This window comes from Sorex araneus, chromosome 2, assembly GCF_027595985.1.
Source record: "Sorex araneus isolate mSorAra2 chromosome 2, mSorAra2.pri, whole genome shotgun sequence".
In the NCBI taxonomy this organism is placed as follows: Eukaryota; Metazoa; Chordata; class Mammalia; order Eulipotyphla; family Soricidae; genus Sorex; species Sorex araneus.
The window spans coordinates 131,568,062-131,590,410 of NC_073303.1; the positions used below are offsets into that span (position 1 = coordinate 131,568,062).

Consider the following 22,349-nt stretch of genomic DNA (forward strand, 5'->3'; position numbering starts at 1 on the left):
AGGAGTACCCCACTAGAGTCAGACCTGTTGTGAAGAGAAATGAGGCGGCCGCGCAGCTTTGGATTTCTGTACTTTAACAACTAAGTCCAGGGAGATTTCTTCCAGATGTTGGATCATTGCAAGCTTGTAAACCCCATCTGTGGTCGTCATAATATGTCGGTCACCACGCCCTTCACCCCCGGCAAGCAAGAGGCCAGAGAGAGAAATACCTTTCCCCTCCTGGGCATGCATGGGGCCGCAGCTTAGTTCTCAGGCTGGAGACATTCTGTGAGGAGCTGCCCATGCCGAAAGTAGTTTAGCTGGGTCTGGATTCACGCTCGTGCAGCGGCGGAGAGGCCACACACACGTGCGACCCCTGGGATCACATCTTGGCAGCAGCCAAAGAATTTAATTTTGTAGGTAACATTTAAAGTTCTTGGTTTCCACAGACTCAAGATTCTGTGTCCTGCTGGCACCTAAATGGCACATCAGCAAATAATGGTGTGGATGATTATAGAATTTTTCACCAAACATTGACATAAATACGAAGCAATAAGAAAGGTGAGGAAGATATTTTTCATAGAAAACAATCAATTTTCTAAATGGCAATATAATTTAATGGAGTCTCATACACACAGTAGCATGCATATATATATAAATTCAAACTAACAAGATATGAATTTGTGATAGACATGTTGACACATAGGGACAGGATTTGGTGATATATGGATATATATATGTTCCTACATATATGGGGTATGTAAGTAATGGGATAATAAATTCATAATTAGAGATATGGTATTTTTTTCTCTGGGACAATAAGCAATATTCTGGAGCTCTTCTTGGAGAATTAAACGTATGAAAGAAAGTTTATTCAAAATTTATTACTAGTAAACTTGATGTTTGTTTCATATGGTTGCTATTTATAAATATCATACACTATATATTTTTGTATTCACAAATTTATTTATGATTAAAATGAAAATTGAAAATATTTTACTATGCATTACAATTTGTGTGTGGTCTGATCTTGGCAAACTTCAATAACTATGAACAATTTCTTTGGAGTAAGTCAAGTATATTTGGGTTCTAAAATTGCTTTAGTTCATTCTTCGGAAATATTAGATTTAATATGTAATATGAATTGAAAATAAAAATCATTAATAAGCATGTTTCCCTTGGAGAAAATTTTCAGTTTGATCAATACAAAAGAAAACCTACTGATATTCAGTGACAACTAGATAAATTTATAGAGGATGACAATGTTCAGAAATAAGAGAAACCAAAGATTATGTACCTGAATAATCAAAGAAATTTGTCTAATGATATGTGTAGGGGCTGGTGTAATAGTACAGCAAGTAGGGTTCATGAATTGCATACCACTGACCTGGGTGCTACCCCTGGCATCCCGTATGCTCCCCAGAGCCCGCAGGAGAGATCCTTGAGAACAGAGCCAGAAATAAGCCAATGGTGATAAATTATCATTGGATGTGGCATCAAACCAAAACAAATTAAACAATATTTAAATATAACCGAGCTAGTAAAAATTGTGACAATATTTACAATAGTTCCATTTCAATAAAATAATGAAAATTGAAAAATGAATTTGAGCTATGATTTTTGTTTTGCTTTTGGGTCACACCCAGCGATGCACAAGGGTTATTCCTGGCTCATGCACTCAGGAATTACTCCTGGCAGTGCTTGGGGGACCATATGGGATGCTGGGAATCAAACCCGGGTTGGCCACGTGCAAAGCAAATGTCCTGCCCGCTGTGCTATCTCTCCAGCCCTGACACTTGTTATGAGCTATGATTTTTAAATATGTTGTACAATGATATTTTTGGTCACAGTATTTGGAAATTTTATTGAAATAAACACCTTAAATAATTACTGTGAATTTCCATTTTGTTTTGTTTTTGCTCCACTCCACACCCTTCACCTACCTATCCCATGACAATGCTCAGTGGTTACTCCTTGCTCTGCGTTTAGGAATTCCTCCTGGTGTTGCTTGAGGTACCCTTTGGGATGCCAGGGATTGAAGCTGGGTTGGCCATGTGCAAGACAAGTACCCTACCAACTGTACTACCTCTCCAGTCATTGACCGAATAGATTTAATAAAATTAACAAGCTATACTTTTGATTTATTGCATTGTTCCATAAATTTCTTTTGCTCTCTATTATACACAGGAATTGCTTATCAATATCGTGCATGGTCATAAATTATTATCTAAGAGAGTTCACTGATCGCTTTATCTTATTTATTATTCATGATATATTATTACAGAATTCTTTTGGTTCAAAATTAATTCACAGTTATAAGTAATCATGGACATGAACAATTTATGAAATATAAAGTTAAATCATTTATGGTTGATATAGATTTTTTTGGCTGTTATCAATAGCTTTAAAAAATTTTTTTTGTTGAGTCACCATGAGGGTGCAGTTATTGAGTTTCGTGCCTGTGTTACAGTTATACAATACTCGAGTATCCATCCCTCCACCAGTGCCCATTTCTCCCCCACCGATGGCCCCAGGGTCCCTCCCCGCCAATGCTGTCTCCCCCTCCCCCCTCCGCCCTCCGCCCTCCCCCCTCCCCCATGACAGGGAATTCCTTAATGTTCTCTCTTTCCTTTTGGGTGTTATGGTTTGCAATGGAGATACTGGGTGGCTATCGTATTCAATCTGTAGTCTGCTTTCAACCCGCCTCTCCCATCCCGAGTGGATCCTCCACTACACTTGTTGGTGTTCCCTTCTCTCCACAAATGAGTGCAATTTTTCTATGTCTGTCTCTTTCTTTCTAACTCATTTCACTTAGTATGATACTTTCCATGTTGATCCACTTATATGCAAAGTTCATGACTTCATCCTTTCAGACAACTGCATATTATTCTATTGTGTAGATGTACCAAAGTTTCTTTAACCAGTCATCTGTTCTCGTCAGCCACTTTTATTAACTAGCTTAATGTTCTAACCAATGATATTCAGCCACATAGGCAGAATATGCAAATTAACTTAGTCAACAGAAACAGTACCAAAGTCAGTTACATAATCAGAAGGATAGTCAGTTACAGTAACAGTAACAGAAAAATAATTTTTACATCCAAGCCTAGCTAGACCTGAGATTGTGAGATGTTGTACACCAACATTTCCCCCTGTTTTGTTTAAAATGACCAGTAACAAACAACACAAACATTTTCACAAATCTTTACAGCAGTACCTCAATGCTGTTTTAAGAAAATCTAACCTGAATCTACAGAAATTCTTTTTCATTTTACAATACAGAGTTTACATATACAGAGTTTGCACATATTAAGTGAAAATCCAGTTTCAGTCCTGGTTCAGAGACATTTGTCAATGAAGACCAATTAGTCTCTAAACAAAAACAACACTCTCATGCCATTTCTGGATGAACGCCACAGTCCAGGTTTTTCCACAATCAGTAACTGCCGAAGACTCCTGTTATCAGATTCTTCTCTCATGGCCAAAGAAGAATCAGCGGCATCCATAAGTAAAAATAGAAACTTCCTCCTTCTCAAACTTCATAGATGTTCCAAAAGATATGCATTGAATATTATCCAGTCTTATATAATAAACCTGTTATATCTTAAAACTTATGTTTTGAAATGAACCAGTACTTTTTGAACCTGTTTTTATATACAATTATTTCAATTCTCTTTTTAACAACTCAATACAATGCGGATACGAACAAAAATTATAATATAAATATATATATAGAAAAATGTACTAGCATAACAAAAACCTGTACCATTCTACTCTTATTCTTCATCTTCGTCATCTTATAATTCTCCTTCTCCTTCGACTTCTGCTTATTATTCTTCTTCTCCTCCTCCTCCATTTTCTCCTCCTCTTCCTTCTCCATCTTCTACTTCTTCTTCATCTTTCTCCTCCTATTACTCCTCCTTCTTCTCCTCTTCTTATTCTCCACCTTCTCCTCCTTCTTCTTTTCTTCTTCTTCTTCTTCCTCCTCTTCATCCTCTTCTTCCGCTTCTTCTTCCTCTTCTTCTTCTTCATCTTCTTCTGCTTCTTCTTTTTCTTCATCTTCTTCTTATTCTTCTAATCCTCCTGTTCCTCCTCCTCTTCGTCATCCTCTTCTTTATCCTCCTCTCCTTCTCTTCTTCTTCTTCTCCTCCTACTCCTCCTTCTTCTTCTACTCCTCCTTATTCTTCTACTTCTCCTTGTTCTTCTTCTCCTTCTTCTTCCTTTCTTCTTCTCCTTCTTCCTTTCTTCTTCCTTTTTCTTCTTCTCCTTCACCCTCTTCTCCTCCTCCTCCTCCTCCTCCTCCTCCTCCTCCTCCTCCTCCTCCTCCTCCTCCTCCTTCTTCTTCTTCTTCTTCTTCTTCTTCTTCTTCTTCTTCTTCTTCTTCTTCGTCCTCCTCCTACTTTTCTTCTTTTGCTTTCTCTTCCTCTTCTTCTTCTTCCTCTTCTTCCTCCTCCTCTTCCTTTTCCTTCTTTTTCTTTCTTCTCCTCCTCCTCCTTCTTCTTTTTCTTCTTCCTCTTCATCTTTCTCCTCCTACTCTTCTTCTTCCGCTTTCTCTTTCTCTTCTTCTTCTTTCTCTTCTCCTTTTTATTCTTCTCTTTCTTTTTCCTCCTCCTTAGTCTTCTCCTCCTCCTGCTCCTTTTCTTCTTCTTCTATTCCTATTCTTCTTCTTCCTCCACCTCCTTCTTCTTATTTTCCTCCTTTTCTTCCTCCACCTCCTCCTTCTTATTTTCCTCCTTTTCTTCTTCTTCTTCTTCTTCTTCTTCTTCTTCTTCTTCTTCTTCTTCTTCTTCTTCTTCTTCTTCTTCTTTTTCTTCTTCTCTGTTTTGTTCTTCTCTTTCTTTTTCCTCCTCCTCCTCCTTAGTCTTCTCCTCCTCCCCTTCTTCTTCTAATGCTCCTCCTCTTCTTCTTCCTCCAACTCCTCCTTCTTATTTTCCTCCTCCTCCTCTTCTTCTTCTTCTTGTTCTTCTTCTATTGTTCTCCTCTCCTTTTCTTCTTCTTGTTCTTCTTCTTCTCCTCCTTCTTCTTCTTGTTCTACTCCTCCACCTACTACTACTTCTTCTTCTCCTCCTTTTTCTTCTTCTTCTTTTTCTTCTTCTTCTTCTTCTTCTTCTCCTTCTTCTTTTTCTTGGTCTTCTTCTTATTCTTTTACTCCTCCTCCTCCTCTTAGTCATCCTCTTTTGATCCTATTCCTCTTCCTTCTTCTCCTTCTTCTTTTGTTCTGCTCTCATTCTATTCTTCTTCTTCCCCTCCTCCTCCTCCTTCTCCTTCTTCTTCTTCTTCTCTTCTTCTTCTTCTTCTCCTCCTTCTCGTCTTTTTCCTTCTCCTTCTTTTCTTCTTCTTCTTCTTCTTCTTCTTCTTCTTCTTCTTCTTCTTCTTCTTCTTCTTCTTCGTCCTCCTCCTCCTCTTTTTCTCCTTCTCCTCTTCGTCCTTTTCCTTCTTCTTCTTCCTTCTTCTCTTCCTTTTTTCTCTCCTCCTTTTTTCTTCCTTTTCCTCTACCAATTTATCTTATCCTCTTCTTTTTTCTTCTTCTCATGCTCCTTCTTCTCTTTTTCTTTTTCTTGTCCTTCTCCTTCTTCTTCCTCCCCCTCCTCTTCCTCCTCCTTCTTCATTTCTCCTCCTCCTCCTCCTCCTCCTCCTCCTCCTCCTTCTTCTTCTTCTTCTTCTTCTTCTTCTTCTTCTTCTTCTTCTTCTTCTTCTTCATCTTCTTCTTCTTCTCCTCCTCCTCCTCCTCCTCCTCCTCCTCCTCCTCCTCCTTCTTCTTCTTCTCCTCTTACACCCCTGTTCCTATTCCTCCTCATCATCTTCTTCTCCTCCTTCTTCTCTTCGTCTCTTCTTCTTCATCATCTTCTTCTTTTTCTTCTTCTTCTACTCTTCTTCCTCTTTTCCTCTTCTTTTTTACCTCATTTCTTCTCTCTGCTCTTCCTCTTCTTCCTTCATTTTCCATTTTCTTCTTTCACTTCCTCCTCCTCCTTCTTCTTCAGCTCCTCTGCCTGTTCTTCCTCCCTTCTTCTTTTTTTTTCTTTTTGGTTTTTGGGTCACACCCGGCGATGCACAGGGGTTACTCCTGGCTCTTCACTCAGGAATTACCCCTGGCGGTGCTCAGGGGACCATATGGGATGCTGGGATTAGAACCCGGGTCGGCCGCGTGCAAGGCAAACGCCCTACCCGCTGTGCTATCGCTCCAGCCCCCTCCCTTATTCTTCTATTCCTTCTTTTTCCTTTCCTCCTCCTCCTTTTTACCTTTCTCTTCCTCTTTCTATTTTCCTCTTCTTCCTCTTTTTCTTCTTCTTCGTCTTCTTCTCCCTTTTCTCTTCTTCCTATTCCTCTTCTTCTTCTTCTTCTTTTCTACTTCTTTTTCTTCGTCTTCTTCTTATTCTTCTACTCCTCCTCCTCCTCCTCTTCTTCATCATCATCTTTTTTCCTCCTCCTCTTCCTTTTTCTTATATTTTTCTCCTCTCCTTCTCTTCTTCTTTTTGTTCTTCTCCTCCTCCTCCTCCTTCTTCTTGTTCATCTTCTCCTTCTCCACCTCCTTCTTGTTCGTCTCCTCCTCCTCCTTTTCCTCCTTCCTCTCCTCTTTCTTCTTCTTCTTCTTCTTCTTCTTCTTCTTCTTCTTCTTCTTCTTCTTCTTCTTCTTCTTCTTCTTCTTCTTCTTCTTCTTCTTCTTCTTCTTCTTCTTCTCCTAGTTCTTCTTCTTCTAGTTCTTCTTCTCCTTCTTCTTCCTTCTTCCTCTTTCTTCTGCTTATGCTTCTTCTACTCCTTGTTCTTCTTCTTCCTCCTCCTCCTCCTCCTCCTCTTCTTCTTCTTCTTCTTCTTCATTTTCTTCTTGTTCTTTTTCTTCTTCTTCTTCCGTCTTTCTACTGCTTCTGCTACTCCTTCTCCTTCTCCTTTCTTCTACCTGTCCAGTTTTCCCAGCATCACTTGTTAAACTGGCTTTCTTAGTGCACTTCATATTCTGACTCCTTAATCAAAGATTAAGTGTCCACATATTTGAGGGTTGATGTCAGAATATTTCACTGTGTTTCATTGATCTGGGATCTATTTTTATTCAATACCATGTTGTTTTAACTCCTACCTCTTCATAGTATAGTTTTATGTTAGGGAAGGTGATGCCTCCCATCTCCCTTTCTCCCATGGATTTCTTTAGCTATTCATGGGGATTTATTGTTCCATATGAATTTTAGAGTGTTTGATCTATTTCTTCAAAAATATCATGTGTCTTCTCCGCCGCTCAGACGCCCCGTGTTGCCGCCCATGAATAGCTCCTCTGTCTCCTGAAGGGCCATGATTCCAGAGGCACACAAACCAGTGGCTTTTGTTCATCCTGCCTGAACATTAAACAATCTAGCCTTCACATCCGGGTGGGGAAAGGTGTTTGTCCCTTCTGCCTTTTTTCCCCCTGCAGCGCAGTGGTTGCCAGCTTTTCAGGATCTATTGGATATCCGGGTATGAGAATGCAGTGACGAGACACGCGAGGCCTCATGGGATGCGGGGTGGAATCGAACCTTCTCCCTACCCCAACAAGGCCCTGAGTTGCCGACTATGAACAGCTCCTCTGGCTCCTTGATGGCCATGATCCCAGAGGCACACAAATCAATCTTGGATCCCAGAGGCTTTTGGTAAGAAAGAGAGAGATGAGAGAGGGCTAAAGCCGAACAGCATGACATGGGCTTGGATTTTGGACCTAGGGGAAAAACTCTCCTTTAACAGGTACTTACTAGAACACAGATCTTTGTATCTGTGTTTGTCAGAAATACTGGTCTATTGTTGGTGTACAACATCCCATAATCTCAGGGCTAGATAGGTTTGGATGTAAACATTGTTTTTCTTTTTCTTTTTGTTTGTTTGTTTTAGAGGCTTTTTATTTCGGTAGCTAAAAACAATTAGATGTTCAGAAGCAGTGTACAATGGAAGAGAAATCAAACCAATTACTTTATCATATCACGTTCCCTCTTCTTTACAACTAATGCAAAAAAAAAAGAGAAAAAAGCCTTTCTGCTTTATGGGAAAATTCAGAAAAATAGGCTAATATATTTTTCTTCCTCATAATAACATAAACAGCTACGATAAATCTAATTATATAAGAGAAATGGGATGTTGGCTTGCACATGTTAATTAAAAAGACAACAGGCCGCTGGAGTTCAAGAGCAAAACCTGCATGTGTCTTCATGGCGTGTTCTTGGGGTCGCCCATACAGGTACCACCCAGTTAGTCCCAGCTCTGGAGCCACTCCATATTCCTCAGTAGTTACTGCCTGGGGTTACCTTCCATGGAGGCACGCTGAAAGGCAGATGCTTTTCTGCTTGCTTGTTTTAGTCCATAAGTTGGATGCTCTCTGAGGCACAGGCCTGGCGCTCAGGCCTTTACTTCAGGAGTTGAGCTATAGACGGAATCTGAATTTTCTGAAGTGATTTCCTCTAGCTCCTCTTCTGCTGTCTCCGGAAAACTGATCTTTGGCTTGGCCAGCTCACCGCTGTCTTCTTCAGGAAGCACGCACTTCCACAGGGCATACGTCTTTCCCACCACGGTCTAGCAGAGTCTCAGTGTTCCATCTTCAGAACCACTGGCATAGAGTTCTCCGTCAGGACTGAATCACACACAGTGGATCGGACCAAAGTGCCCTTTGTAGGATTCTAATTCTTCTCCACTATTATAATCATACTTATAAAGTTTAAAATCTTCACCACTGCAACAATAAATTCTTTCTCAGGATGAAGTGATGCAGAATTGATAGTTGCAGGAGCTTCAAAAGATTTAATTGGGTCCAAACTTACTGCACTATGAAAAGCAATAGATCTTCCAAACGTTATTACCAAGATCTCTCCTTCAGGAATATATTCCATACTGCTAACAGACATATTAAAATTTAGAGATTTCACTTCAGTTATCATGGCATGATCCCAAAGGCGAACAGTTTTATCATCAGCTGAAAGTATCTGTTTATCTTCACTGCACCAGAGAGCCTTTTTAATACCAGAGGTCTGACCACTGATTTCCCTAGGTTCAGCTTCAGGTTTGTTCAAGATGCATAACAGTTTATCCTGTCCCCCGGTTAGCAAGTAATTACTATCCTGTGTGAAATCCACAGACTTGACAATATGTTTATGAGCAAGAGTTATCACCTCATCTCCTGTAACAGCGTCCCACACTTTCGCGGTGAAGTCTGCGGCCGTGGTTTGCAGCTTTCGTGGCATCCTTGTTCAATGTCGTGCCCCACACAGCGCCCTTGTGGCCCAGAAAGGTTTCGATCCAGTCTCCTGTGTCTCCCTGGCGTAGCATGGGTTTGCTATCTTTGCAGGCGCTGATGAGGAAGTAGCTGTAGGGCGTGATGCCGCTGAAAGCCAGGTCCACCACGGGCACGTGTGGCCCGAGCGGGTGAGCGGTGTCTGCCTCATGGCCATGGCGGCGGCGTGGCTCCCGGGCCTCGCGGGCGCCTCAGCGTCGTCGTCTCTCCTGCGAGGCCCCCGACACGGACGTGGGGCCATGGCGGGAAGGGGTGAGGAGCTGGGCGGGGAGCCGACGCCTTGGGGGGTGCCTCAGCCGGAGGGCGAGGGAGAGGGAATGAGGAGTCGTCAGGGGGATGGAGCGGGGGAGGGCAGCACTGAAAAACCGGCCACCACGATCCGCACCGTCCACACCGGTACCAGCCGGAAGTGATGACCGCTTGTTTTTCTGTTACTGTTACTTTAGACTATGCTTCCAGGTGTATAATTGATTTTGATACTGTTTCCATTGACTAAGTTCATTTGCATATTCTGCCTATGTGGCTGAATATCATTGGTTAAAACATCAACCTAGTTAATAAAAGGGGGCTGAACAGGCTGCTCTCCTAGAGACCATAACACAAAAACCTCGGGAAACAGTTATGTGATCCTCCCAAAAAATGTATATTTCTTTCGAGAGTAGGTCTTAAATGCCTCGACTGTCAAGTTAAACCTTACTGCAACATTGTTGCAACATATGGCACCCATGCGGGGCTCGAAGATAAAGGCTAGGTACAGAAGAAATAGAGAAACGGGAGAGATAAAGAAAGGGAGTAAAGAAAGAAAAAAAGAAAGGAAAGAAGTAAAGGAAACGGAATAATGAAATATAGATAGAAAGAAAGAAAGGAAGAAGAACAAGAAAGGAAATAAAAATTATAGATAGAAGGAAAAAAGAAGAAGAAAAAGAAAGGGAATAAAGGAATAGAGATAGAAAGAAAGGAAGAAGAAGAAAAAGAGAAAGAAAGGGAGTAAAGAAATAAAGATAGAAGAAAAATAAGGAAGAATGAGAAAAGGAGAAAGAAAGGAACAAAGAAGTAATATAGAGAGAAAGAAAAGAAAGAAGTAAAGAAATAGAAAGAAAAGAAGAAAAAAAGGGAGAAAGAAGAAATATAGATAAGGAAGGAAGAGGAAAAAGCGAAAGGAAGGGAGAAAGAAGAAATATAGATAAGGAAGGAAGAAGAAAAAGCGAAAGGAAGGGAGAAAGAAGAAATATAGATAGAAAGAAATAAAGAAAGGAAGGAAAGAGATAGAAAGGAAGGAAGAAGAAAAAGAGAAAGAAAGGGAGAAAGAAGAAATATAGATAAGGAAGGAAGAAGGAAAAGAGAAAGAAAGGGAGAAAGAAGAAATATAGATAAGGAAGGAAGAAGAAAAAGAGAAAGAAAGGGAGAAAGAAGAAATATAGATAGAGCAAAAGAAAGAAAGAAGTAAAGAGATAGAAAGGAAGAAGGAAAAGAAAAAATGGAGAAAGAAGAAATATTCAGGAAGAAAGAAAGTAAAGAAATAGAAAGGAAGGAAGAAGAAAAAGAGAAAAAAGGGAGAAAGAAGAAATATAGATAAGGAAGGAAGAAGAAAAACAGAAAGAAAGGGAGAAAGAAGAAATATAGATTGGAAGAAATAAAGAAAGGAAGTAGAGATAGAAAGGAAGGAAGAAGAAAAGGAAAAAGAGAAAGAAGAAATATAGATAAGGAAGGAAGAAGAAAAAGAAAGAAAGGGAGAAAGAAAGGCAGGAAGAAAGAAAGGGAAAAGAAGAAAGGGAGAAAGAAAGAGAGAAAAGAAATAAAGAATATATAAAGGAAGAAAAAGAAAAAGAGGCGGGGCTGGAGAGATAGCACAGCGGGTAGGGCGTTTGCCTTGCACGCGGCCGACCCGGGTTCAAATCCCAGCATCCCATATGGTCCCCTGAGCACGGCCAGGGGTAGTTCCTGAGTGCAGAGCCAGGAGTAACCCCTGTGCATCGCCAGGTGTGACCCAAAAAGCAAATAAATAAATAAATAAATAAAGTCGTCAATAATATTAAAAAAAAAAAAAAAGAAAAAGAGGCAATGGGTAATTCTGTAACGTCTCAGCAGGATGCCTATGTTGACACTTTGAACTCTCTAACAAGGGCAGCTGGTTTGCCTTTAAAGAAACAGATAATAAGATGCCTCCTTGAGAGGATACAAAAGTGTTGTCACTGGTTTAAGCCAAAAAATATGTGACAATTCAATCTAGATTTATGGATAAAAATAGGGAGAGAACTGTGTTATGCACAGAAAAATGGAGATTTGATTCCAGCAAAGGAAAGGAGAGCATACAATTGTATTGCTGCTGCCCTGAATTTTTCAGTTTGAGTATGAGGGGCCCTCTCTCTCATCTTCTCATATGGCTTTCTCCACTGATTCATCAACTCTTTCGTCTTCTTATACGGCTCTCTCCAGTAATTGATCAAATTCTAAGGAAATTTACAGGGAAACTCCTGTGTTAGAGAAGAAAAGTGGGGAAGAATCTTTGATATTGCCAAGATTTTGTGCTAAGCCAACAGCATCTGGCTTGTCTGGTGAATCCTATCAAATTGATGATTCACCTGCCCAGTCTGAGTCTGACAGTGTCAAGTCAGACACAGAAAATTCGGTTTTAAAAGAGGTTGTAAGCGCCCAAGAATTGAGAAAAGGTAATAAAAAATTAGATAAATTAATAGACAAATGAAGTACCTTGAGATGCACCACCCTTCTGAAAGAAGAATAATGCCTGCTGTACAGGGTATTGCTGATCCTGACCCTTTGGCAGTTCCTTCCCCTCGTTTATGTAAGAATAGGGAAGAGGAATCTCTATGTTGCCATTTTAAGCTTACTCCTGAGTTGCATTCTCTGATGCAAAAATATGAAGCTCCTTTATATAAAGCAAAGTTGAGTCAACAGCCTGCTCAGTTTATGGCTTTTCCAGTTGTTTGTAATCCTGATATACAAAGAAAAAGACAAGCAGGGGAATATGAGCCTGTTCCTTTTAAGTTTCTTTCCTCGCTTAAGCAAGCTGTGACCACCTATGATGTTACTTCTAACTATGTGCTAGCCCTTCTAGAAAATTTTGCAGAAGCTAATACTGTAATTCCGCTTGATTGGCAAACTCTTGCAAAGGCAGTGTTAGAAAATTCTCAATATGTACAATTTAAATCCTGGTGGAGAGAAGAGGCTGAGAAATTTGCTAGAATTAAAACACCAAAACAAGTTGATAACACTGTGAACCAGATTTTAGGCACTGGCAAGTGGGCTTTAGCAGAACAAGTGCATTTAGAGGCAAACATTTTAGAAGCTGCTAATAAGACCTATTTAAAGGCATGGCATTATTTTGAGACCTCTGCAAAATGTACTATGTCATTCACAAAAATCTTTCAGGAAGCAAATGAACTTTACACAGATTTTATTGCCAGACTCCAAAACTCTCTTGAAAAGGCTATACCTGATGAAGGCCTTCGTGAAATGCTTATGCTAACTTTAACAGTGGAAAATGCTACAGCAGATTGCCAAAAGGCAATTCAAACTGCTAAGATAATGGGAAAAAACACTCTGGATGATTTTATTAAAGTATGTAGGGAAGTGGGAACACCAACTCATCAGGCGCAAATAATAGCCGCTGCTTTTAAAATAGTAAACCAGATAAAATGTTACGGCTATGGAGCTTTGGGACATCTGAGACGAAATTGTACTAGAATTAGCTCTAGGATTAGAAAAGAACCAGGCGTCTGTAGATGATGTAGGAAGTGGAAGCATTGGGCCAATGAATGCCATTACAAAAGAGAAAAATTTAGAAAAGATAATGAGCCATCGGGAAACGGGAGTCAGGGCTCGACCTGGGGACCCTTCAACAATATGGGAAATTTTCAATAAAAGAGTCTTTAAATCTTCAATTAAAGAGTCTTTCATCCCCTACCATGGTAATCAATAAATCCAAGAGCAATAGTAAGAAACTGTCTTATATTGACATGTGAGAGCAACGGAGGGAAGTTTAGATGCTGACATTTCAGTTTTACAGGATTTGTTTCTGACTCGTAATAAAATTTTCAAAATTCCAATAGTGTTTATGGCCCCCTTCCAAAAGTAACAGCAAGATTGATCCTAGGGAGAAATGGTATGACTCTGCGAAGTGTTAATGTAAAAGTGGGACTCATTGACAGTGATTTTGTGAATGAAATCTCAATTATAGTCACTGTTTAAGTGGATATCAGAATATTTAAAGGGGAACGTATTGCTCAACTGCTTCTGCTTCCATGCATACTAGGAAAGAATACAGGCATGAAAGGAGATGATTTTGGAAGCACTAATGAAGAAATATTTTGGGCAAAAACGATTACTGATGATAAGCCTACTTTGGTTATGACCTTTGAGGATGGAACAAAACTGGAGGGTATGTTAGATTCCGGTGCTGATGTTACTGTTGTCGCCTCCCATCATTGGCCTAAAGTTTGGCAAAAGCGTTGTGTGGACGTTACTTTTTCTGGTATGGGTGTGGTCACTGATGTTCAACAGAGTGTGAAACCTCTTCGTTGTAGTGATCTTGATAGAGATACAGCAGTCATCCAGCCATATATTGCTCCAATAGCTATCACCCTATGGGGACGAGATTTGTTTAAAAAAAACTTGGTGTGAAATGTATTAAAGAAAAAGACGTGCCTCAGCAATCGCCTTTTTAATTTGGGCCGCTGCTGGAAGAAGAGCTCTCCCAATAGTCTGGAAAAAGGTTCAGCCTGTTTGGATTGAGCAGTGGCCCTTAACAAAAGAAAAACTTAAGGCTTTAAATGAATTAGTTACAAAACAGTTGGAATTGGGACACATTGTTTTCAGCTCTAGTTCCTGGAATTCACCAGTATTTGTTATCATGAAAAAGACTGGTAAATGGCGAATGTTAAGTGATCTAAGAAAAGTTAATGACTGCATGGAACCAATGGGCCCTTTGCAAATGGGTCTACCTAATTTAGCCATTAATCCAAAACAGAGGAATATTATTATAATTGATCTAAAGGATTGTTTCTATACCATCCCTTTGAGAGAAGAGGATAGAGAAAAATTTGCCTTTACTGTGCCTTCCTTAAATAGTGAAACTCCTGCTAAAAGATATCACTGAGAGAAGAATCCGGGCATTCTGGTAAGCCACGCAGAGAATGCTCCGGACCCCAGACCGGGCCAGCAACTACCAGCCAGACGGAGGAGGTACAGCTGGTATGCCTTCTCCAGATGGAGCCCCGGTAACACTGAGCAGCTACTAACACGGCTCCGGGATGCAGGACTGGGACATCTCCAAACCGTGTGGCCACTAATGTGGCTGCACGACCTTTTCTGAAAAATGAAAACATACAATCTATTGATGCCATCCAGCATGTCTGACTGTTGGAGGAAAACCTCCAAATAATAATAGTGAGATTCCTGTTGAAAATTGAATGTAATCAAAGTAAGGAAAGAGTAAAGTGAAAAATGTCTGCCACACAGGCAGAGGGGGAGTAGGAGGGGGGTTATGCGGGGGTTTGGTGGTGGATCAAATATGAAAACTTTGTAACTGTATTTCACAGTGATTCAATAAAAAATAATTTAAAAATATTAAAACAATAAAAACTAAAAAAAAGATATCACTGGACTGTTTTGCCTCAAGGGATGATGAATAGTCCCACAATGTGTCAATACTTTGTTAATCAACCGTTGGATATAATTAGGGCACAGTACCCTGAAGTCAAAATTATTCACTACATAGATGATATTCTTATCACTGTTACACCTCATATAAATTTTCAAAAGGTTTATGAAGCTGTAACTTATGAACTAGAGTCATGGGGTTTAAAAATTGCACAGGACAAAATTCAACGTCAGGTTCCTTGGGAATTTTGGGGACAAACAATATGGGACAGTAGAATTACACCTCAAAAGGTCCAAATTCGGGGAGATAGATTAAGAACTTTAAATGACTTTCAAAAACTATTAGGAAATATAAATTGGCTACGGCCTTCTTTGGGTATTCCAACCTATGCCCTACAAAATTTGTTTCAAACATTGGAAGGTGATCCCTCTTTAAATAGTCCAAGGCAACTTAGCCCGGCAGCTGAAAAAGAATTAGAAATAATTGAGGAAATTGTTAATAAGGCTCATCTGGATAGAATTGACTCCTCAGAAAGTTTAAATATGATAGTGTTGTGTACTTCACATTCTCCTACTGGGATTTTGGTACAAGGAACTTATATTGTGGAATGAAGATTTTTACGTAACAAGTCTAGTAAAACATTGGTAACTTATGTAAATAAAATATCTCAAATCATTTTCAAGGGAAGAAGAACTACAATTAATAGGGAGCGATCCTACTGAAATTGTTGTACCATTGACTAGTGAGCAAATTCAGGAGCTATGGGAAATTGATGAAGATTGGCAAATTGCTTGCACTAATTATCTGGGCAAAATTCATAACAACTTTCCAAAGCAAGAGATATTTCAATTTCTTGAATTTACTAATTGGATTTGGCCTAACATTATAAAAGCTGAATCTATTGAGTCTGCTGTTACATTCTTCACAGATGCTAGTAGAGAAGGAAAGACTGCTTATACTGATATGAAAAATGACAAGGTTTTACAAACTCCAAATAAATCAATTCAGAAGAACGAATTGTTTGCAGTTATTTCTCTTTTACAAAATTATTCTGAACCAATAAATATTGTAATGGACTCTCAGTATGCAGCTTGGACTGTCAATCATATATTTACTGTTGCATTGCCTTTGAGTGACTCAGAGCTTATTTCTTTATTTAAAAATTTGCAGCAGGTTTTGAGAGACCGTATCCTTTATACATTGTTCATATGCGAGCTCATACGGGTCTTCCTGGTCCATTAGTTCAAGGCAATGATCGAGCTGATAAATTGGTTGCTTTAGTAATAAATTCAGAAAAATCTGATGCCTTGCATCATCAAAATGCTCATGTGTTGAAAACCAAATATGCCCTTATTTGGAGGCAAGCTAAAGACATTATTAGGCAATGTCCTACTTGTCAAGCAATCAATACACCTCATATGCCTCGAGCTAATCCTCGAGGTATAAAGGCAAATGAAATTTCGCAAATGGATGTAACTATTGTCCCAGCTTTTGGTAAACAAAAATATGTTTATCAATCAATTGATACCTATTCACATTTTCAATGGACTTCTGCATTGTCTTTGGAAAAAGCAGGAGCTGTGATTACTCATTTGTTGGAAGCATTTGCTGTTATGGGTGTCCCTAAGACAATGAAAAGTGATAATGCGCTTGCTTATACCTCTGCAAAAATGCGTGATTTTTTCTCTGCTTATGGTATCAATCATATTACGGGAATTCCATATAACAGTACAGGACAAGCCATTATTGAGCAAGCAACTCGTAGGCTTAAAGATATGTTACTTAGACAAGAAGAGGGAATATATGCGGATTCTCCTAGACAGCAACTATCCACAGCACTGTTCACCTTGAATTTTTTTGAATTGCTCTGATGAAATCACATCGGCAGAAAAACATTGGGAAATTCAGAATAGTTCAGAAGAAATAAGTTCTAATAGAATTAAAAATTATTTAGATAAAATTAATAGAAGACGTAAGGTCCTTTACAGGGACCCAGTCTCTGGGAGTTGGATGCCAGGCCAGGTGGAAAGGTAGGGACGAGGTTTTGCTTTTATTTCAGCAAAGATAAACCACTTTTTGTGTCCTACAAAAAAGACTAAAGCTTCTCAGTGAATAATAGATAGCAAATGAAAAAACTGCAGTACGGATTTCTTTTTCACGGATTTTTGCCGGCTTTGTATAAACAGAAGCACTTCTTTTCTTTTTGGATCCAATTCTAACAAGCAGGAGACAGGATAGTTGGACTGAGAAATGGGGGATAATCCCAATCGGCCAACAGGGAATTTTTACCCTGGGAACTGCCCTTCCTTTCTCTGTTCATCAGTTTTTCTCCCCTGGTTCTTGGAGGGTCAGATCGATCGATCAGGTATGTATGAATGCACATGCATGTGATTTTGTTGTCTTTCTGTATGTCTGTCTGTGTTAAGTGTTTAAATGTTGAAGTCAGATTGAAATCAGAAGTGGCAATCTTAGTCCAAAAAGTTTTTAAAAAAGTTTGAGTGTTTTATGGAACTTATTAAGAGTTGTAAAATTAGAGCATGAAACCAAGGTGAAACTGTTAAAGATTGATATAAAAGGTTCATGATTTAAAATATCTAAAGTAGGGCCCAGATCAAAAGACACATGAAAAAGTGCTCTGCATCACTAATCATCAGAGAGATGCAGATCAAAACAACCATGAGATACCACCTCACACCACAGAGACTAGCACACATCCAAAAGAACAAAAGCAACTGCTGTTGGAGAGGATGTGGGGAGAAAGGGACCCTTCTTCACTGCTGGTGGGAATGCCGACTGGTTCAGCCCTTCTGGAAAACAATTTGGACGACTCTCAAAAAATTAGATATTGAATTCCCATTTGACCCAGCAATACCACTGCTGGGAATATATCCCAGAGAGGCAAAAAAGTACAATCGAAACAACATCTGCACATGTATGTTCATCGCAGCACTGTTTACAATAACCAGAATCTGGAAAAAACCCGAATGCCCCAGAACGGATGACTGGTTGAGGAAACTTTGGTACATCTATACAATGGAATACTATGCAGCTGTTAGAAAAAAGGAGGTCAAGAATTTTGTAGTTAAGTGGATGGGCATGAAAAGTTTCATGCTGAGTGAAATGAGTCAGAAAGAGAGAGACAGACATAGAAAGATTGCACTCATCTATGGTATATAGAATAACAGAGTGGGAGACTAACACCCAAGAACTGTAGAAATAAGTACCAGGAGGTTGACTCCATGGCTTTGAGGCTGGCCTCACGTTCCGGGGAAAGGTCAACTCAGCGAAGCGATCACCAACTACATTGTAGTTGAAGGCCATGTGGGGGAAGGGAGTTGCGGGCTGAATGAGGGCTAGAGACTGAGCACATCGGCCACTCAACACCTTTATTGCAAACCACAACAGCTAATTAGAGAAGGGAATGCCTTGCCACAGTGGCAGGGTGGGGTGGGGGGGAGATGGGATTGGGGAGGGTGGGAGGGACGCTGGTTTTACGGGTGGTGGAGAATGGGCACTGGTGAAGGGATGGGTTCCCGAACTTTGTATGAGGGAAGTATAAGCACAAAAGTGTATAAATCTGTAACTGTACCCTCACGGTGATTCTCTAATTAAAAATAAATAAATAAATAAATAAATAAAGTAGGGCCCAGATGAGATCTGGAGCAGCCGTGCACCACACGGCCCCTCTGCTCCTTAAAGACTATGATCCGGGAGGTTCTAACCCATTTTGGCACCCAGAGACTTATAGAAATGCATCTAGACTGTAAACTGAACTAAAACAACAGAAATCCAAAACCGCGCAGCCGCGTGAGCTCCTATAATCTTCATTCTCAGCCATGGAAAACAAACTATCAAACGATGCCTTTTCAGCAGGTTTGATTGTTGAGGGAAAATTCTGATTAATAATAGTCAGTTCTCTGTTGAAATATTGAATGTATCCAAAATATAGAGAGAATAATGTGAAGATCATTGGCCACTCAGTTGCGGGGGGGTGGGGGGGTGGGAGGGGGGTATATTGGGGTTCTTGGTGGGGGAACAGGGCCACTGGTGAAGGGATGGGGGGTTGATCACTATATGACTGAGACTTAAACCTTAAAGCTATGTAACTTTTGTCATGGTGATTCAATAAAATAAAATTTTAAAAAAATCTAAAGTATAAGAACTATTAAAATTAATTAAAGAGATGTTTTCCTCATGCCTTGTAAAAATGATACAAGTTTTTATTGTGTTAGTACATTTTTCTCTCTAAATATTTATATTATAACTTTTGTTTGTATCTGCATTATGGTGAGTTGTTAAAACAGAATTGAAATAATTGTATATAAAAATAGGTTCAAAAGGTACTGGTTTGGTTCAAGGCATAAGTTTGAAGAGATAACAGGTTTATTATATAAGACTGGATAATATTCAATGCATATTTTATCAGGACATCTATGAAGTTTGAGAAGGAGGAAGTTTCTAATTTTACTTATGGATGCCAGTGATTCTTCTTTGTCCATGAGAGAAGAATCTGACAACTGGAGTGCTTTGGCAGTTACTGATTGTGGAAAAACCTGGACTAAGAAGTTCATCCAGAAATGGCATGCAAGTGTTGTTTTTGTTTAGAGACTGATTGGTCTTCGTTGACAAATGTCTCTGAAGCAGGACTGGAACTGAAATATTGCTTAATGTGTGTAAACTCTGTATATGTAAACTCTATATTGTAAAATGAAAAACAATTTCTGTAAAATAAGGTTAGATTTTCTTAAGATTTTCTTGAGGTATTACTGGAAAGATTTGTGAAAATGTTTGTATTGTTTATTACTGGTCATTTTAAACAAAAAAGGGGGAAATGTTGGTGTGTAATATCCCATAATCTCAGGCCTAGCTAGGCTTGGATGTAAACTGTTTTTCTGTTACTGTTACTTTAACTGACTATACTTGCAGGTGTGTAACTGACTTTGATTATGTTTCTGTTGACTAAGTTCATTTGCTTATTCTGCTTATGTGGCTGAATATCATTGGTTAAAACATCAACCTAGTTAATAAAAGGGGGCTGAACAGGCTGCTCTCTGGCAGGCCACAACACAAAAACCTCAGGAGACAGTTATGTGATCCTCCCAAAAAATGTATATTTCTTCTTGAGTAGGTCTTAAATGCCTGGGACTGTCAAGTTAAACCTTACTGCAACATTGTTGCAACAGTCTATAATTTCCCTCTGCCCTTTTTTGATGTCTTTGTCTGCTTTGGTTATCAGGATGATACTTCACCTATAAGAACTGTTTGGGGTATGTTACTGCTTCTTCAGTTTTCTAAGAAATGCTTAAAAAGGATTGGAAGTAGGTCCTCTTTAAAGAGTTTACTAGTGAATGCATCTGTGCCTGGTCTTTTATTTTGGGGAAGACTTGATAACCATTTCAATTCCCTTGGTGGTGATAGGACTGTTTGGGTGTTCCAAATATTCTTGGTTCAGACTTGGGAGATTATAGGGATCCAGGAATTTATAAATTTCTTCAAGGTTCTCTTATTTTGTGGCGTAAGGATTCTCAAAGTAATCTCTGATGATCACATGTATTTCTGTACTTTCTGTTGTGATGTCCCTCTTTGTATTATTTCTGATTCTGTTTGTTGGGGTTTTCTCTCTGTTTCTTTGTGAGCCTTGCTAGTGGTTTATTGATTTTGTTTGTCTTCTCAAAAGACCAGCTCTTAGTATGTTTCATCTTTTAGGTTGTTTTTTTGGATTCTATCTCATTGAACTGGGATTCAGGGATACCTGTTGGAGGAGAGTGTCTCCTCTGGGTCCAAAAGCCAGCCCAGATGCTGCTGGATCCCTCTCTCTCTTCGTGGCCCCATTTCAGGGGTACTGTTAAAGGAGAGTGTCTTCCCTAGGACCAAAATTCAAGCCCATGTCATGCTGTTCAGCTTTATCCCTCTCTCATCTCTCTCTTTCTTAAAGAAAAATGCTGTTATAGGAAAGTATACTTAAAATGGATTTCAAGGGAACAAATAAATGAACATTTATCCTTAGTATTTTGAGGCAGAATATGAATACTCTTGATCTTAGATCAAGCAAAGGAGTTTGCAGCAAGAAAAGTTAAGTTCCACCAAACTCTACTTACAGAGTGGAGGAAATGCCTCCACTTATTCACTGAGCCTACTGTTATATGAGGGCTAAATTTACATAATCCAAGCAGATGACCTGATCAATGACAAGCTGCTCACATACGAGTCCATGTCTGTGGTTTTGAGACTGTTGGGGCCTGGATAGCCACTGGGGATCTGTGATTGCACAGGATGGGTAGCAGCTGCAATGCTGCTGGGAATTTGCAGTTACAAGCTTATTCTGTCAGCTAGATATATAAATCAAGCATGTCAGAATTATATTATAATCCCAAATATTGTATATATTGTAATCCCAAATATCCCTATTCTTAATGAGGGTATTTGTGTTTTCTGGTACCTTATAGATAGTATTACCAAGAGTCTGACCACCTCTGGTCAAGTAGAGAGATGTAGATCTGTTGCCCACCTTTTGCTTATTCTCTTACAGGAAGTCTCTTTTAATCTACTCCTAGAATCAGTTAGATGTGGATCAGGGAAGGAAGATATTTAATTTTGTTTTGTTTTAGCTTGGCAAAGCAGATGTCAATATGTCAATTCTGCTCTGGTTTATAGTTGTGGAATTTGCCCTCAGACTGTTTCTTACTCTAAGTGCTCAAAGGCTTGCAGAGGACTGCTGAGTGATTTTTAAAAATGAATATCTTGGGCTACAGAGATAGTATGTGGGGGGTAAGATAATTGCAGTGTTCAAGGGCTACTCTTGGCTCAGTGCATAGAGGCTGCTCCTGGCAATACCCAGAGAACTATATGGTGTAAGGGATTTAATCTGGACCGCTGGCATGTAAGACACGTGTTCAGCCCTTTGAGCTATCTCTCTGTCCCCATTACTTAATTTATTTTTTGGACTAATGAGACCTAGGGCCTCATATATGCATGGCAAGTTTTCTATTGCTGAGATATATCTCTGAATACACAAAACTCACATCTTTATAAGATTGAGAGTTCCCAAGATTGAACATCTTTTTACTTAATGTCTATTAATAAAAATTTTATAATTTTCTGTATAACAGATAAATAGGTTATTTTTTCTTTTAAATCTTCCCCTTCCTTTCTGTTATTGTTGCTGTGATGACTGGGGGTCATACGCATACTTGGCTCTAGTGTTCACACAATCAGCTTCAGCACACTTTAGTTGTAGTGTTAAAGCTCATTCCTGTTGCTATGTTTAAAAGATGCAAACACTGCATCCCTCTTCTGGATGCAGTGCTTGCATACACCTAACTGCCTCACACATGTAAGAGAACACTGGGTTTGTCCTTTCAGCCTTGCTGCAGGGAACTTAGGTTTATCAGATTATACTCATCACAGTGTTCCAGAGATACTCCCATTCCTTTGTTTATCTGTAAACTCTTCTCTGCACCCTCCTTCCTAACCAGTTAATCACCTTTTCCCTAATCATATTCTGTTATC

The 22,349-nt window shown here is 39.5% G+C and overlaps 1 pseudogene; it reads right to left on the minus strand.

Moving 5' to 3' along the window:
* Positions 1-8,002: 8,002 nt before the first annotated feature.
* Positions 8,003-9,377, minus strand: LOC101536973 (serine-threonine kinase receptor-associated protein-like; annotated as a pseudogene).
* Positions 9,378-22,349: the final 12,972 nt, after the last annotated feature.